Source organism: Ambystoma mexicanum, chromosome 6p, assembly GCF_040938575.1.
Source record: "Ambystoma mexicanum isolate Mex_15411 chromosome 6p, UKY_AmexF1_1, whole genome shotgun sequence".
NCBI classification, from domain to species: Eukaryota; Metazoa; Chordata; class Amphibia; order Caudata; family Ambystomatidae; genus Ambystoma; species Ambystoma mexicanum.
In genome coordinates this window covers 1,063,254,507-1,063,269,011 of record NC_090935.1, presented here as the reverse complement: position 1 = coordinate 1,063,269,011, position 14,505 = coordinate 1,063,254,507, and the positions used below count along the sequence as shown (strand labels likewise).

Here is a 14,505-nt window from a genome sequence, read left to right as displayed (position 1 = left end):
TTTGTTTTTATCACGTACATATTTTGGTTTTCAATTTACAGTGTGTATGAGCACAACACAACTGTTCAATATAATTTATTTTCTTAACTCACAGTCATTATGTCTCACAGTTTTTGTGACAGTGTGCTGGTTTGTTACTCCGTTTAGTGTCCCTGGTTCGGACAATTTACACCTACTGATGGGCAAATACCACCAGATCTCTTAACCTTCGAAAGATGTGTGTTAGAAGACCTGGACCACTTACGGAAGAAAACCACTAAAATCAAAAATAACATGTCTCGAGCTGAAAAACAAGCACTAATATCACTACAGACAAACAAAAATATTATCATCAAGCCAGCGGACAAAGGAGGAGGTTTGGTGATTATGACTATAGACCAATACAAAAACATGGTCTTAGCACTACTAGACGACCGAGAAAGCTATTCAATACTAAGAAAAGACCCTACCCGTGAAATATCACAAGAAATCTCGGAAGCTGTCAATTTTGCATTGCAACTTGAATGGATCTCAGAAAAAGAAGCAGAATACCTTACCAAACCAGTTGGCAGGACCCCTTGCTTTTATTCATTACCCAAAATTCACAAAGACTCTATAAACCCACCAGGACGTCCGATAGTCTCGGGATGTGGTTCAATTATAGAACCTTTATGCAAGTTTGTGGATACTTTTCTGCAACCAATCAGTATCCAAACCCCCACTTATCTCAGAGACACTACACACACAATAAATATCTTTGATGCTCTGGACTTCAACCCCCGGGAACAAATACTGGTTACAATGGACATTAAATCTCTTTATACCAGTATTCCCCAGGCAGACGCAATTGAAAGTATAAGAGAATGGCTTACCTCCAATCCCCCTAACACCAGGACTCCGGTGAACTTCATCGTTGAAATTATGACAATTGCATTACAACGTAATTTCTTCACCTTCAACAATACCATTTACTTACAAACTAAGGGTACGGCTATGGGGGCAGCGTTCGCACCCAGCCTTGCCATTCTATTCATGGCCAAATTTGAGAAGGAATTTGTGTTCTCCGATCAAAATAGCTGGCAACCCAACATTAGCAATTGGTATCGTTATATCGACGATGTGATCTTCATCTGGACAGGTACTGCAAATGATCTCACCAATTTCTGGAACTGGCTCAATTCGTGTAACACACATATCCAATTCACGATGGAACAAAACAACCAGGAAATTAAATTTCTGGACCTCACAATTCGTGCCATGAATGGAAAGTTACTTTGTGACCTCTACAGAAAAACAACGGCCCGAAACACTCTCCTACACTTTACCAGCAACCACCCGGCACACACCAGAAACAATCTACCCTACGGCCAATACCTCCGAATACGCCGCAACTGCTCCTCCATAGATGACTACAAGATTCATGCACAGAGCCTGACCACACGGCTACTAGCCAGGGGATACCCCAAGAAACAACTCAATCTAGCTAATAGGAGAGCTCGAAACAGCAATCGGGAGAACCTACTTCACGAAGATAAAGATAACACAGCCACCCAGGAGAAACAACTAACGTGCGTCGTCACATTTGGAGCACACACCTCAAAAATCAAACAGATCATTAACAAACATTGGAATATTGCACGCCTGAATCTGCCTGAGGAACCTGCTCCAAGATTTGCCTATAAACGAGGAAAAAATCTACAGGAACACCTCGTGCATTCACTTTTTCAACCCGTCTCACAAACCACCCGCACCCTCCGACCGCTGCAAGGACACCACCCATGTGGTAACTGTGTAGCTTGCAAACTTACCAAAAAAATGAGCTCCTTCCAAATCGGACGCCGAACGTGGACGCTCCGGGACCTGACAAACTGCAAAAGCCAGAATGTAGTTTACTGCATAGAGTGCCCATGCGGCCTACGCTATATCGGCCAAACCTCACGAGCTATTAACACAAGAATATCTGAACACAGATCTAAAATTAGATGCAAAACCATTACTGCACCATTGGTTGAACACTTTTTGAAATTCAATCACACCCCCAATGACATCCTGTGGTGGGTAATTGAAAAAGTAAAAGGCGGACCAGACATCAACCACAGCCTCAACAAAAAGGAAGCCATATGGATCCATAGGCTGGATACCTATCACCATGGCCTCAATGAAATTTTTCAACCCATCACCTAAATGATGCTGGACCTATACTCTCTCAATGTGCCTCTGTGCTCATGTAACTTCCAATCATGGCTTACGTGACCCTGGGCTAGAAAACTACCACTAAGCCATTCCTTTCACCAACCGCTCCACTCAATACCACCAATCCATGGCGTAACACGCCCAATAAATAAAAGTAAACCAATAGCTTACCTAAACATATATGGGAGTGAGCACTTGCCTAACAAAAGTGGGTAACGCAAACCAGGATCACAACGAACTACCAGCCTGTAGTTCTCTCAGACAACAAGGGAGCATGCGCATCTAGAAAATGCTTACTTTGCCAACTTTAGAATAAATGTTCCCAGTACGCATGCGTGGGCGTCCATAGCTACGCGTCCGTTCACTCAGCGAGTGCCAGCCCAGCTTCATCCATGGCGCAATACGCCTAATAAATAAAAGTAAATCAATAGCATACCTAAACATATATGGGAGTGAGCACTTGCCTAACAAATGTGGGCAACACACACCAGGATCACAACGAACTACCAGCCTGTAGTTCTCTCAGGCAACAAGGGAGCATGCGCATCCAGAAAATGCTTGCTCTGCCATTTTTAGAATAAATGTTCCCAGTACGCATGCGTGGGCGTCCACAGCTACGCGTCCGTTCACTCAGCGAGTGCCAGCCCAGCTTCACTCCAGCGAATATGCGCCCTGCCGATCCAATTCACGGCAGACGAAGGCACTAAGGAAGCATGATTCAGCACCAGTAAAGTGATTAATGAGGTAAGCCAGAGGCCGCTAAATCATCTCACCCTCGGGGACTAGGGACCAGGTTTCCCCTTTCCCCCCCCCCCCACACCCCCCCACCCTCCCGACTAACTTCACAAACGTATGAATGTTGCTGTAAATTCATCCTGCTTCACGGGAAACTTTTGAGCTTCTACCAGCTGTTACGTAAACCCGCGAGTATTTATATTCACACATTAATGCCGACACACGGGTACTTACGATACCTTTGCATCTGCCACTAAACTGTAAATACATTATGGCGTAAATGTTTATTTAATATGCCCTTTTGCATATGAAAATGACCCCAAGGACTACGAGAGTGAGAAAAACACATACTCCTCTCTAATTAGAAGCTGATACACAGTACTCTCACGTGGCGAGACCAGAAATCATTGAATTTTATATAATGATTACAACAATAAATAAACATGCTACAATTCAATTTTCTTACACGTTACAATTTCCAAATGCTGTACTAAGCTGCATATGTTTTACTGAGTAATCAGGATCGAATATGACCTGATGGTAATTTCCATTTATATTTAACAGCTTGAAGATCGCCCATGTAAACTTTGATACACTGGGATACCAGCAAACCTGAGCCAGGCAACTACACCTCGGGTTCAAGGACTAGATGGTCCTACCCTATCCACGACACGTGATCACACCAAACGCTTGAACAAGGCGTACCGGCATGTAAGTTTGGAATCCGGTCGCCATGAGATTAAATTCAAATGCAACCTCGGCCCCATTAATAGGGACCACCAGGGTATTATAACCAATCTCATCATTACCTTTGTCACCCTCTTACAGGGTCTCTGATTCTCAGCCCTGATGAAGGCGGATCCAATCCCAAACCTTTACCGCCGAAACGTGACAAACACAGGAATTAACAACACACCTGTCCCAAACCAAGTTGAAACCAACCTTTGTTACCAACCAACTTGGGATCACGTTGGCTAACGACCAGATATCTAATATGAACAGACCCTTGGAATTTGTAATTTCTCTCGCCTAGAAATACTAGGCTCGAAATACTCTATACTTATTTGAATGTACACATTTCAATTGTCTTCAAGTTTAGTATATAATTATACTTATTTGAATGTATATATTTCATTTGTCTTAATGTTTTGTACATAGGAATTGTTCCAAAACTGTATTCCCAAATTTGTTTATTGTTTTTGAATAACGACCAAATAATTATCCAAAATAATCACATGTTACTATGCTTTCTCTGCATCTACCTTCTCTTGATATGTTCTTTACAAAACAGTAAAATTCTTTTTATGTATTGTTTGTACTTTCATTTTTGTGTTTTTGAGATTGAAATAATCTATACCCACGTGCAGATTTATTCTGTGATTGCCAAAGATTAGGCAACACACTTTCTGCTTTTATAATTTAAATTAAGTAGACAGGCCCAACCATTTGATTGGCCTGTCTTTCTACAAATCTCTAGTGGTTACTAGAACACAGTAAAGGTACACATCTTGTTTCATAGTCTTATATTTGGCCATGTACCTTTTCTTTAACGGCCATCCCCTAAATCTTGTTACCATTTACGGGCAACCGCGTTGCTTAGGGTTCCGTACTCTGTACAGATAGGGCCTGCACCAAACTCTTTCACTTATAGGCCCACCCCCCTTAAAATCCACTATCTTAGCTCTCTATCAAGTAGAACAAATTGCTTGGTGCCCACACGGATCTGGATAGGATACCCGCTTTTTGATAAATATTTACGTTATTTTATCATCTACTCAACACGCCCAAAAATAACCCCCCCCCCCCCAAAAATAGGGGATGGCGGAAGGCACGACCTTAAGCTTCACAGAACAGGAAATTTTGGACACAATTAGTGGCCCCTCACTTTTCACCCCGACTGGGGAAAACTCTGCTCTACCTCAAGGGGGCAATAATTCAGGAGACAACATCTTGAGACTGAAGAAAAAATGTTTCCGTACCGAACTCCATGCGCACTTTTTGAGAGAGTATCTGCGTGCCAGCATCATCCCTAGTGGTTTAGTCGTTCGCAACACCCCGTGTCTATTTCTAGATGATAAGGAGTACGTGACTAACTTCAGCTACGTGGCTACTAAATGCAGCCGCGATCTTATGGTACTAACTATTAATACTGCAATACGAACTGCTTCTAAAATTCAGAAAGATCTAGATCTTGAAGAAACAACTTTTTCGACTAATGCAACAATTGCTAATGCTAAGAACTTATTAACAGACATAAACAAACAGTTTGAAGACTTCAAGAGTGCTACCCTCAATCGCAAAACCAAAAAATTGCAGAAAGATATCAAAGACTTCAATTTGGAAACAATTTATCCCTACATTTCCGATAACTACATAAATAGCCTAAACCAAGGCACTCATCAAGGAAATCTAAGAAATCGTAAAAAAGGGGTAGCTTTCTCGAGCTCGAGTAGTGGATCATCCTCGGACGACCAATCACGATCACAACCCAGGTCACAAGGCCAAATACCAGCGAATTTTGGATATCCGACTCCTTCCCCATTTTTTCCTCCTTTTTTAGGGGGTGGTGGGGGATTTGGCAACCCCCAATGGGGCCCGCCACAATGGGGATTTCTACCACGCGGCGGAAGAATAAACCAACGTCCCAGACGCCGCAGACAACGATATTAGGCAATATTGAAGAGCATGAGGCAATTCCAGTCTTCAACCTAGCAAAGATCCCACTATCATCTGCTGAGTCCTCAGTCCTCACGAAGGGCCTATCCTTTGTGCCTACAGCACAAACGGATTGGTACAACTCTGAGATGGAAGTACGAACCTTTCTAAGAAAAGTTAGACTACAAACCTTCTTTCAGAATCACAATCTGGAACGAGAAGAAACAAATGAAGACACTGGACTACATAACCCATCGACATTTACACCTACTGATGGGCAAATACCACCAGATCTCTTAACCTTCGAAAGATGTGTGTTAGAAGACCTGGACCACTTACGGAAGAAAACCACTAAAATCAAAAATAACATGTCTCGAGCTGAAAAACAAGCACTAATATCACTACAGACAAACAAAAATATTATCATCAAGCCAGCGGACAAAGGAGGAGGTTTGGTGATTATGACTATAGACCAATACAAAAACATGGTCTTAGCACTACTAGACGACCGAGAAAGCTATTCAATACTAAGAAAAGACCCTACCCGTGAAATATCACAAGAAATCTCGGAAGCTGTCAATTTTGCATTGCAACGTGAATGGATCTCAGAAAAAGAAGCAGAATACCTTACCAAACCAGTTGGCAGGACCCCTTGCTTTTATTCATTACCCAAAATTCACAAAGACTCTATAAACCCACCAGGACGTCCGATAGTCTCGGGATGTGGTTCAATTATAGAACCTTTATGCAAGTTTGTGGATACTTTTCTGCAACCAATCAGTATCCAAACCCCCACTTATCTCAGAGACACTACACACACAATAAATATCTTTGATGCTCTGGACTTCAACCCCCGGGAACAAATACTGGTTACAATGGACATTAAATCTCTTTATACCAGTATTCCCCAGGCAGACGCAATTGAAAGTATAAGAGAATGGCTTACCTCCAATCCCCCTAACACCAGGACTCCGGTGAACTTCATCGTTGAAATTATGACAATTGCATTACAACGTAATTTCTTCACCTTCAACAATACCATTTACTTACAAACTAAGGGTACGGCTATGGGGGCAGCGTTCGCACCCAGCCTTGCCATTCTATTCATGGCCAAATTTGAGAAGGAATTTGTGTTCTCCGATCAAAATAGCTGGCAACCCAACATTAGCAATTGGTATCGTTATATCGACGATGTGATCTTCATCTGGACAGGTACTGCAAATGATCTCACCAATTTCTGGAACTGGCTCAATTCGTGTAACACACATATCCAATTCACGATGGAACAAAACAACCAGGAAATTAAATTTCTGGACCTCACAATTCGTGCCATGAATGGAAAGTTACTTTGTGACCTCTACAGAAAAACAACGGCCCGAAACACTCTCCTACACTTTACCAGCAACCACCCGGCACACACCAGAAACAATCTACCCTACGGCCAATACCTCCGAATACGCCGCAACTGCTCCTCCATAGATGACTACAAGAGTCATGCACAGAGCCTGACCACACGGCTACTAGCCAGGGGATACCCCAAGAAACAACTCAATCTAGCTAATAGGAGAGCTCGAAACAGCAATCGGGAGAACCTACTTCACGAAGATAAAGATAACACAGCCACCCAGGAGAAACAACTAACGTGCGTCGTCACATTTGGAGCACACACCTCATAAATCAAACAGATCATTAACAAACATTGGAATATTGCACGCCTGAATCTGCCTGAGGAACCTGCTCCAAGATTTGCCTATAAACGAGGAAAAAATCTACAGGAACACCTCGTGCATTCACTTTTTCAACCCGTCTCACAAACCACCCGCACCCTCCGACCGCTGCAAGGACACCACCCATGTGGTAACTGTGTAGCTTGCAAACTTACCAAAAAAATGAGCTCCTTCCAAATCGGACGCCGAACGTGGACGCTCCGGGACCTGACAAACTGCAAAAGCCAGAATGTAGTTTACTGCATAGAGTGCCCATGCGGCCTACGCTATATCGGCCAAACCTCACGAGCTATTAACACAAGAATATCTGAACACAGATCTAAAATTAGATGCAAAACCATTACTGCACCATTGGTTGAACACTTTTTGAAATTCAATCACACCCCCAATGACATCCTGTGGTGGGTAATTGAAAAAGTAAAAGGCGGACCAGACATCAACCACAGCCTCAACAAAAAGGAAGCCATATGGATCCATAGGCTGGATACCTATCACCATGGCCTCAATGAAATTTTTCAACCCATCACCTAAATGATGCTGGACCTATACTCTCTCAATGTGCCTCTGTGCTCATGTAACTTCCAATCATGGCTTACGTGACCCTGGGCTAGAAAACTACCACTAAGCCATTCCTTTCACCAACCGCTCCACTCAATACCACCAATCCATGGCGTAACACGCCCAATAAATAAAAGTAAACCAATAGCTTACCTAAACATATATGGGAGTGAGCACTTGCCTAACAAAAGTGGGTAACGCAAACCAGGATCACAACGAACTACCAGCCTGTAGTTCTCTCAGACAACAAGGGAGCATGCGCATCTAGAAAATGCTTACTTTGCCAACTTTAGAATAAATGTTCCCAGTACGCATGCGTGGGCGTCCATAGCTACGCGTCCGTTCACTCAGCGAGTGCCAGCCCAGCTTCATCCATGGCGCAATACGCCTAATAAATAAAAGTAAATCAATAGCATACCTAAACATATATGGGAGTGAGCACTTGCCTAACAAATGTGGGCAACACACACCAGGATCACAACGAACTACCAGCCTGTAGTTCTCTCAGGCAACAAGGGAGCATGCGCATCCAGAAAATGCTTGCTCTGCCATTTTTAGAATAAATGTTCCCAGTACGCATGCGTGGGCGTCCACAGCTACGCGTCCGTTCACTCAGCGAGTGCCAGCCCAGCTTCACTCCAGCGAATATGCGCCCTGCCGATCCAATTCACGGCAGACGAAGGCACTAAGGAAGCATGATTCAGCACCAGTAAAGTGATTAATGAGGTAAACCAGAGGCCGCTAAATCATCTCACCCTCGGGGACTAGGGACCAGGTTTCCCCTTTCCCCCCCCCCCACACCCCCCCACCCTCCAGACTAACTTCACAAACGTATGAATGTTGCTGTAAATTCATCCTGCTTCACGGGAAACTTTTGAGCTTCTACCAGCTGTTACGTAAACCCGCGAGTATTTATATTCACACATTAATGCCGACACACGGGTACTTACGATACCTTTGCATCTGCCACTAAACTGTAAATACATTATGGCGTAAATGTTTATTTAATATGCCCTTTTGCATATGAAAATGACCCCAAGGACTACGAGAGTGAGAAAAACACATACTCCTCTCTAATTAGAAGCTGATACACAGTACTCTCACGTGGCGAGACCAGAAATCATTGAATTTTATATAATGATTACAACAATAAATAAACATGCTACAATTCAATTTTCTTACACGTTACAATTTCCAAATGCTGTACTAAGCTGCATATGTTTTACTGAGTAATCAGGATCGAATATGACCTGATGGTAATTTCCATTTATATTTAACAGCTTGAAGATCGCCCATGTAAACTTTGATACACTGGGATACCAGCAAACCTGAGCCAGGCAACTACACCTCGGGTTCAAGGACTAGATGGTCCTACCCTATCCACGACACGTGATCACACCAAACGCTTGAACAAGGCGTACCGGCATGTAAGTTTGGAATCCGGTCGCCATGAGATTAAATTCAAATGCAACCTCGGCCCCATTAATAGGGACCACCAGGGTATTATAACCAATCTCATCATTACCTTTGTCACCCTCTTACAGGGTCTCTGATTCTCAGCCCTGATGAAGGCGGATCCAATCCCAAACCTTTACCGCCGAAACGTGACAAACACAGGAATTAACAACACACCTGTCCCAAACCAAGTTGAAACCAACCTTTGTTACCAACCAACTTGGGATCACGTTGGCTAACGACCAGATATCTAATATGAACAGACCCTTGGAATTTGTAATTTCTCTCGCCTAGAAATACTAGGCTCGAAATACTCTATACTTATTTGAATGTACACATTTCAATTGTCTTCAAGTTTAGTATATAATTATACTTATTTGAATGTATATATTTCATTTGTCTTAATGTTTTGTACATAGGAATTGTTCCAAAACTGTATTCCCAAATTTGTTTATTGTTTTTGAATAACGACCAAATAATTATCCAAAATAATCACATGTTACTATGCTTTCTCTGCATCTACCTTCTCTTGATATGTTCTTTACAAAACAGTAAAATTCTTTTTATGTATTGTTTGTACTTTCATTTTTGTGTTTTTGAGATTGAAACAATCTATACCCACGTGCAGATTTATTCTGTGATTGCCAAAGATTAGGCAACACACTTTCTGCTTTTATAATTTAAATTAAGTAGACAGGCCCAACCATTTGATTGGCCTGTCTTTCTACAAATCTCTAGTGGTTACTAGAACACAGTAAAGGTACACATCTTGTTTCATAGTCGGACAATCATTGGCCATGTGTGTGATTACTTGCATGCATGTGTTATGTATGGTATCCATTTGCATGGTGAATATACACATGTGGCTGACTGGTGGAGGAGTGTGAAGGGGGAGTTTGGTTGTGCACAGTAAAATGGCATTTGCTTTCACATGAGCAACATCACTGTGCATTGGCCCTCACTGTGTTTGTGAGGGAGGTGGGTGGGGTGACTGGGAGTGTTACATGTTCAGGATATTGGCACATGATTTGCTTGATGCTGTGTAACACACATTTCGTGCTTTCACCTTCACCAACATGTGTTTATGCAGTTACCATTGTCTCTGGTGTTGGTCTACCTCTTGCACTACCATGCAATATTGGCATTATTTGAATTTACACATCGGCAGTCCAATGCAGCTGTCTCAGTGCATTGCACACTGTCTGATTGCCATGTACTCAGTCAGAGCTCAAGTCATTCCTCTTTGCTTGTGCTTTTGGTCCTTCTCTCCCCTGCTGAACTCCTGTCTGTATCTGCACTGGTCACCTGGCTACTCTCTGACCTCGGGCCAAGGCCCCTCACCAGCCACTTGCACACCCACACTGCCTCCCTGGCATCCCCCGCACTTGGACTGTTTTTATGTATTCCTACAGCACCCTACTTGCACTTGACACCTGATGTCTGCGTTTAGCCTTGCACTTGCCAACAGCTGGCTGCACTTTGATGATTTTTATTGTTATTGTATTTGGTATGATGTCCTTCTCATGTACTGCACAGCTCCCTCCCGCTCCCCCCCCCATGCATTATGAATGCCATATAATTTTATTTGATTTCCAATCATATCCTTTCCACATTGGAGGATCAGTGATGTGTTTATTAGGACATCTGTTCAGGTAATAGCAGCTCATTGAGTCTGAGGCTGTGACACGCATGGGCAGTGTCTGTTCATGCGGCATACATTGAGGCTGCTTTTTATTCTGTCATTGTCTGACTATTTCTCCATGGGGATTTGTGACATAACATTGTCACACGGACAGCAGGGGCTCACTTTACCATTAACTTGTTACGTGTATGTTGGGAGATGGTTACGGACAGCAATTGGGTTTCAGCAGCTGCCACACTCATGGATGTGGGCCAGTTGTATGCATTTATTTGTGTTTGCACAATACATTTTCCAGTGGATATTCGGGGTGGTGTCACAACACAGCAGTCAAGGTGCACGGCACACCATCGATGGAGTAATGATGTGTCACTATGTTAGCGTCCAGCATGCAGGTGATGTCCGGTCTGGAGGGGGCTGACTGCAGGGCGGGGTCACTGGTGATGGGGGTTGGGGTCCCATGTGGAGAGGGCTGCCTGCAGGGTGGGGTCACAGGTGATGGGGGCTGGGGTGGGGGTGTCCCATGTGGAGAGGGCTGCCTGCAGGGTGGGGTGATGGGGGCTGGGGTGGGGGTGTCCCATGTGGAGAGTGCGGCCTGCAGGGTGGGGTGATGGGTGATGGGGACTGCCGTGTCCCATGTGGAGGGGGCTGCCTGCAGGCTGGGGTCAAGGGGATGGGGTTGGGGTGGGGTGTCCCATGTGGAGAGGGCTGTCTGCAGGGTGGGGTTATGGGTGATGGGGGCTGGGTGGGGGTATCTCATGTGGAGAGGGCTGCCTGCAGGGTGGGGTTATGGGTGATGGGGTTGGGTGGGGGTGTCCCATGTGGAGAGGGCTGCCTGCAGGGTGGGGTGATGTGTGATGGGGCTGGGGTGTCCCATGTGGAGGGGGCTGCCTACAGGGTGGTGTCACAGGTGATGGGGGCTGGGGTGGGGGTGTCCCATGTGGAGAGGGCTGTCTGCAGGGTGAGGTGATGGGTTATGGGGGCTCGGGTGTCACATGTGGAGGGGACTGCCTGCAGGGGGGGTCACAGGTGATGGGGCTGGTGTGTCCCATGTGGATGAGGCTGCCTGCAGGGTGGCATCACGGGTGATGGGGCTGGGGTCTCCCATGTGGAGGGGGCTGCCTGCAGAGTGAGGCTATGGGTGATGGGGACTGGGTGGGGGTGTCCCATGTGGAGAGGGCTGCCTACATGGTAGAGTTATGGGTGATGGGGGTTGGGTGGGGGTGTCCCATATGGAGAGGGCTGTCTGCAGGGTGGGGTTATGGGTGATGGGGGCTAAGTGGGGGTGTCCCATGTGGAGAGGGCTGCCTGCAGGGTGGGGTTATGGGTGATGGGGCCTGGGGTGTCCCATGTGGAGGGGGCTGTCTGCAGGATGGGGTCACATGTGATGGGCACTGGGGTAGGGTGTCCGATGTGGAGAGGGCTGCCTGTAGGGTGGGGTGATGGGTGATGGGGGCTTGGGTGTCCCATGTGGAGGGGGCTGCCTGCAGGGGGGGTCACAGGTGATGGGGGCTGCCGTGTCCCATGTGGAGGAGGCTGCCTGCAGGGTGGCGTCACGGGTGATGGGACTGGGGTGTCCCATGTGGAAGGGGCTGCCTGCAGGGTGGCGTCACGGGTAATGGGGGCTGGGGTGTCCCATGTGGAGGGGGCTGCGTGCAGGGTGGGGTGAAAAGTGATGGGGGCTGGGGTGTCCCATGTGGAGGGGGCTGCCTGCAGGGTGGGGTCAATGGTGATGGGGGCTGAAGTGGGGGTGTCCCATGTGGAGGGGGCTGTCTGCAGGGTGGTGTCACAGGTGATGGGGGCTGGTGTATCCCAGGTGGAGAGGGCTGCCTGCAGGGTGGCATCACCGGTGATGTTGGCTGGGGTGTCTCATGTGGAGGGGGCTACCTGCAGGGTGGGGTGACAGGTGATGAGGGCTGGCATATCCCACTAGGAGGGAGCTGTCTGCAGGGTGGGGTCGCCAGTGATGGGTGCTGGGGTGGGGGTGTTCCATGTGGGGAGGCTGCCTGCAGGGTAGCATCATGGGTGAGGGGGCTAGGTTCTCCCATGTGTAGGGGGCTGCCTGCAGGGTGGGGTGATGGGTGATGGGGGCTGGGGTGTCCCATGTGGAGGGGGCTGCCTGTAGGGTGGGGTCACGGGTGATGGGGGCTGGGTGGGGGTGTCCAATGTGGAGGGGCCTGCCTGCAGGGTGGTATCACAGGTGCTGGGGTGTCCCATGTGGAGGGGGCTGCCTGCAGGGTGGGTTGACGGGTGATGGGGCTAGGGTGTCGCATGTGGAGGGGGCTGCCGCCTGCAGGGTGGGGTCACAGGTGATGGGGGCTAGGGTGGGGTGTCCCATGTGGAGAGGGCTGCCTTTAGGGTGGGGTCACAGGTGGTTGGGGCTGGGCTTGGGGTGTCCAGTCAGGTGGGGTCTGCTTACCGTGAATTGGGAGGTGCATATGCACAATTTGGCTGGGGTGCGGCGTGGGATTGCGAGGTGTTTTCGCACGATTGCGCTGGTGTGCGGCCGGGGATCGTGCTGAGTTTTCACGCGATTTGGCTGGGGTGTGGCCAGGGATTTCGAGGTGTTTTGTTCATGATTGCGCTGGTGTGCGGCCAGGGATCGTGCCGTTTTTTCACACGATTTGGATGGGGTGCTGCCGGGGATTGTGAGGTGTTTTTGCGCGGTTACACTGGGGTGCGGCCGGAGATCGCACAGAGTTTTCACGCAATTTCGCTAAAGGGACTGTATGCTGGCCCAGGGATGGCACGGAGGCTTGCACCTTGTTAGGCATTTCACTTGATTTTTACTGTGCATGGGGGCGTGTTGAGGGTGTTACTGGCACAGCTTGCTGTTTCTTGCGCCATAGCTACTGATGCCTTGGGAAATCCATGAATACGGGTGCCCCACAATCATTTCTCTGCTCCACGGCTGGCGCACGCTCCTTCTCGGAGAACAGCGGTTGCATCTTTTCTGTACCACGTTCTATGAATTGGCCATTGTTTCTCATTTGTTTGTGATGCTGTCCCTTTCATTCAAGGTTTAGCCCCCTGCCAATGGCAATTGGAATATTTCATATTGGCAAGTAGTGGAGTAACTTTGCTGAAAATGTTTGGGATCCCTGATCAAATGAGGGGGACAAAACGGTGTGCCACAAAAGTTGGGGGGACAAACACTTTTGTCCGCCCCAAGATCATGCCCATGTGTGCATGCGTAGTACCTTTTTAGCCACTCAACTCTAGTTCTACCCATATGAAGCCCCCTTCCTCTGTTCCACTTAAACATACAAGCTCCTCTAACCCCCTGAAAAGCTGTGCTAAGTCTCTGCAGGAAAAACTAACCCCTCAATTCTATGGGTAATAATGGCTGCTATACCTGGGCAATGCAATCCCCTGCAAAATCCCTATTGCCTTCAGGAAAAGGCAGATAGTGCTTTTCATCCAGAGGCCTAAGCCCCTTCTCTGACATCTGATATCTGCTTTGCATGAGCATGTGCAACACGTTTGAGTTTTTGTGTAGGCATGGGAAAGGCACTGCCCTAGTGGTATTAACTGGCTATTGGTGGTAGCACATGAAAAAAGGTG

General features: G+C 46.8%; 2 long non-coding RNA genes across 2 annotated transcripts; both read left to right on the top strand.

The window, feature by feature from the left end:
* Positions 1-3,539: 3,539 nt before the first annotated feature.
* On the top strand, positions 3,540-4,216 carry LOC138511011 (uncharacterized). The gene is made up of 2 exons (XR_011280536.1): positions 3,540-3,618; positions 3,736-4,216. It is a non-coding gene; the product is annotated as an uncharacterized lncRNA (long non-coding RNA).
* A 4,979-nt stretch (positions 4,217-9,195) lies between these two features.
* LOC138511010 (uncharacterized) lies at positions 9,196-9,872 on the top strand. The gene is made up of 2 exons (XR_011280535.1): positions 9,196-9,274; positions 9,392-9,872. It is a non-coding gene; the product is annotated as an uncharacterized lncRNA (long non-coding RNA).
* The last annotated feature ends 4,633 nt before the right edge of the window (positions 9,873-14,505 follow it).